Source organism: Capsicum annuum, chromosome 11 (genome assembly GCF_002878395.1).
Source record: "Capsicum annuum cultivar UCD-10X-F1 chromosome 11, UCD10Xv1.1, whole genome shotgun sequence".
NCBI classification, from domain to species: domain Eukaryota; kingdom Viridiplantae; phylum Streptophyta; class Magnoliopsida; order Solanales; family Solanaceae; genus Capsicum; species Capsicum annuum.
In genome coordinates this window covers 233,767,583-233,772,628 of record NC_061121.1, presented here as the reverse complement: position 1 = coordinate 233,772,628, position 5,046 = coordinate 233,767,583, and positions in this window count along the sequence as shown.

Here is a 5,046-nt window from a genome sequence, read left to right as displayed (position 1 = left end):
TCTCCACGAAATCAACCTTAAAAGATAAAATGTTTTCATTTATGTTCTAATTTCTCAACAAAATCAGCTTTTAAAACATTAATTTCATCTACTTTGCTTAAAAAAATTTAAATCAAGTTATATTTTGTGATTAGATTTTATGGGAGATGTTCTTATAATGCCAAATACAATCTTGAATCGTATTTATAAAGACGACAAGAATCCCATAAACAAGTAATGTCGATTTTTGTAATCAAATATCGGATATTTGTAAAGACAAAAAAAAAATCGTCTTGATATTGAGAAGAATTTCGATATTTATAATGTCAAATAAGTGATACTTTGTTTCATTTCCTTTGTTTTCAATTGTGGTAATTTGAGTATTTGGATTTGGATGAATTTGATATTCATAAGCTAGTAAGTGAGAACTACTTGGTCACCTTACAGTGCAATTGCTGACAATGATGACAACCACCAATATCACAACCAACCATTATTGTAGCCGCTACAAAACCTACCACCTCTATTATTCTAATTATAGCCACCGCTACCACCACCCCAATGCTAAAACCAATTCCAACGGCACCATCATCATCAACAACTACCGACCAATTCCCACTACCAACAAACTCATCTATCATAACTAGCACGACTTCTAACTACCACTAATATATCATCAACCTTCACACATTTTTCAGCCATCACCACCATCATTGTCATCAGTATCGCAACCTCTGCCACCACTTCAACCACTACCATCACTACAATCTATTTCTACTAACAACCATTTACACTATCACAGCTAATAGTGTCTTCAATAACCACCAACGCATCGTCAAACATCATACGTTCATTTTTCAACCATCGTAACATCACAATCACCACCACTGCTAACAGTCATTATAATATCAACTATCTCTATCATCGCAACTATTAGCACCAACATTACTAGTCACTAACATCAATCATTACCACCACCACCACCGATACATACCATCTCCACTATCACTAGCAAACATAAATATTTTTTTCAATCAAATAATAATTCTGTTGTATTAATTCAAATATTTTCTTAAATATATAATATTTTATTTAAACTATGTTTTTTATTATATATCCAAATAAATAAATTTTGCATATTCAGATATTGAAAAATAAACCATCTTAATAATTTAGTTTTCAGATCTATACACATCATCTTAATCATTCATAAAAACTACCAGCGTTGTGAAAAAAAGGAAAAAAAAAAGAAATACAATGTCTACTTATGCTTTAGGATTATTAAGTAAATATAGTGTTGTTCCCGCGGGTGCAAAATCTATATGTTTTCTATACATATTTTAAATTAAGTTCAAGAATAAGTTTCAAGAACTAAAATGAAGTTCAACTCCTACAAACACACGTTCTGCAACCATGTGCTCTATTCCCAATATTGACTATTGGGTTATGAAAAAAGTTATAGCAAAAGTAATTGATAAAGTTCAATTGTTACCAATCAACCAACAGGAAAAATCTACCTCTCTTGACTATACACCCAAACCTAATAATATCAATTAGAGAAAATAATACATGCATTTGAATCCCTTGTATGTATTGCTTTCAATTTATGTATAACTAATTAGGAAGAAACATCAAGTACTTATTATTCATATTAATATAAAAGTTATGATTTTTTCCCTGACGAGTTTTGATGGGAGCAAAGCATCTATTTTTGTCTTTATTGTGCTTTCCCTGCCTACTCTCACCTCATAAATGGTATGCTAAATGTATAATAAATAAATAATTTTTTTATATTTTGTGTCTTTGATAATCTTATTTTAGTGTAAAATAAAGTTATCATGTTGATATATATTAAAAAAAAGTGAAGCTTCTTCAGTAACCGGAAATATTTGAAAAAAATAAATAATAAGTGCTGTAGTGACCTTTTTATAAGTACTGTAGTTTGTTTATTTCAACAAATATTCCTAAGAGCATTTCGGTAAACATGAAATGCTTTTATATTTCTATTTATTTATATTTAAATTTGCTCTAACTATTTAATTTTTCATATTTTATTAGTCTACTAATAGATAACTAACATTTTTATCTTTATTTTTTAAATCTATGTAAAAGACAAAGGGATAAATAATAAATCAAAAAAAAAATTACAAATAGCAAAACTAACCTGCTAAAGGAAAAAAAATTCCAAACCAACATAATTTCCCAAATGATTAGGAACTTTACAAAATTAGGAACTTCCCAAATACCATGAAATTAGGAACTTTAGAAATTCGGTTGTCAAAAAAATAATTTAAAAAACAAATGCCCAAAAAAAAAAATGAATTTCAAACATAAATATGAAAAACGTGAATACTTGGTGGAGATAAATGAGTAGTTTTTTTGAGGTTTTTTTTATCCTTTCTTAAAAAGTAGATATTTGTTATTCTATTTTAAATTTTAAATAATTTAACTTGGTATGTTCCAATAAAACCACAAAATTAAAGCACAATATTACAAATTGAATAACCAGAAATTGCCAATTGACAAAACAAACACAGAATTTTTTTTAAAAAATTGCCAATTGACAAAACAAACACAGAAATTTATATTTAAAATTGCCTATTGACAAAACAAACAAAGAAATTTAAAATTGCCAATTGACAATATATTTAAAATTTCCAATTGACAAAACAAACACAGAACTTTAATATTTTTAAAGAAAAATCTACGAGAAACCTGCTTACTTGAGAATCGCTTTTATAAAATAGTTTTTCAGTAAAATGTTTTAAAAATATAAGTTATGCTTGGCTAACTAATTTAAAAGATGTTTTTGGCAATTAACTGATTTTTATTAATCACCAAGTAAAACAGTATACAACTCCAATGAAAAAGTGTTGCTGATGAACAGATTTTATTTTTACAATCTTTTTAAAATAATATTTTTGAGAGACTAATTATGAAAAATGACATGTATTAATAGACTTTTACTATTAAGATTATTACATAAAAAATTATTTTAAATATCTATTATAAATATTTTTATTTTATGTTTTTGATTTTTTTTAGATAAAAGGACTGAGTAGTAGTATAATCATAATATATAAATTGTAAAATAAAATAAGAATTTATGATGGAAAAATGAAAAATAAAATTTTAAAATAAATTTTAATCAAATTTATGATATATGTCTATTAATAAATAACGGATATATTGGTATATGTGTATAAGTGATAGGGATATTTTTGGCATGAAAAAAAATAATTTTCTGCTTCTGCTTCAATTTTTTTAAGAAAATAAAATTTTTCTTCATCTTACCGATAGCAAAAAAGTTGTTTCTTCTTTTTTAAAAAAAAAAAAAAATACAAATTTTCCAAATACCCTACTTTATCAAAAAATAAAATTAAAAAAAATACTTTTGACTTTACAACAGCAATCTCAAAAACTCCAAAATCAGATACCCATAATTCCTATTCCCCCACAAAGCACAATGCCAAAAACACACAAATTACCCTATAAAAGTAAGCAATATTTCAATTGAGTTCTAATTTCTAAATTATCTGCTTTTACTTTAGTTTTTAGATTTGAATTAATTCATTATCATATCATATTGAGTTTTTTTGTTTAATTTAAAATTGATTAAAACGTCTCAAATGATTACAATTGCTAATCACAATTTTAGTGATTTAATTTATCATGTTTCCAATTCTCATTTTACACAACTTTCAAATTAGATAAATTAATATAAATCACAGATATAGTGAAAAGTCATTTCTATTTTATTTTTGAAAGAGGAGTAATTGTACAATTTCGTATTCTTATCCTAGTACGTTTATTTCTAGCTTTATTTATTTTAGATAAAGAATTTAGAATGCTTTTCTTTATTCCGCTATATTAAGTATATATGGATTTACATTATAGCCAAAATTAGTCAAGAATATAATGCATAACAATAAATTTAAAAGTGAAGTACTCAAACGAAACTTCACAAATAGTACAAATCATATTTCCTGACTACCATAACCATCACCATCATGTGACGAGATTCTTAAAAATATTCTATAATTTTGATAGGTGTGTTAGTTAAAAATATAAAGATGTACACACTAATTATATAAAGTATATTTTTATTTAGTATCATCTTACGGAACAAATCAAAGTTCTCATTAAAACTCATAAGCTATAGCTATAAAGTACGTTATTTTTCCTTGAGTATAGTATTTGTTAGATTTCTTTAATTCAAATTGAGTATGACTAATTAATTTGAGTTAAAGACGGTTGATTGTTTAAAATGCAGTTCAAGTATAATAAAAAGAAGAATAACAATTTATCAGACTTTAAAATTATATATTCGTACATGATTAAATTTCTATCTTATAATATACAAAATAAATTATTGCATTGTAAGAAAAAACTAATTAAAAAAGGGTATTTTGTACTACTATTTTTCACACATTATATTTGTTGTGACTATCTTTCTCAAGAATAGTTTTAGTCATTGTATAGTTACAAATACTAAGCATTGTTAGATGTTTTCTTATCAAAAGCACCGTTTTATATAAACTAAATCTATATATTTTTATTTACTTATAAAAATTAATTATGAAAAGTATAGAATTTGCTTATTATTGAGTTCACAAATCCTATATTTCAGCTTTTAGCTAATCAATGATAAGCAAAATACAAAATAAATAAAATTAAAAAATTATAAATAATTTTAAAATAATCAAAGAATATTTAAAAAAAAATATCTCTGTTTTATTAAAAATGAAGTAATAAATAATTATACTAAATCAAGTGACAAGCTAATAAAATATCATACTAGCGACATGAGATACTTATAGTTGAAATAGTGATTAAATACATTAAAAATTATAAGAAACAAAAAAGTTATTTGATGACTATATAATTGATTTTCCTTAAATTAAAAGTTAGTTTATTATTGGGCATATTAGATTGAAAAAAAAAAAAAAAGTTCAGTTGAAATATAAAATATAATATAATCAAATATGTTGAAATAAATAGTTAATTTAATTTGATATTATATTTCTATCAAATAGTTGAATTGATATTATATATTACTTTTTTTTT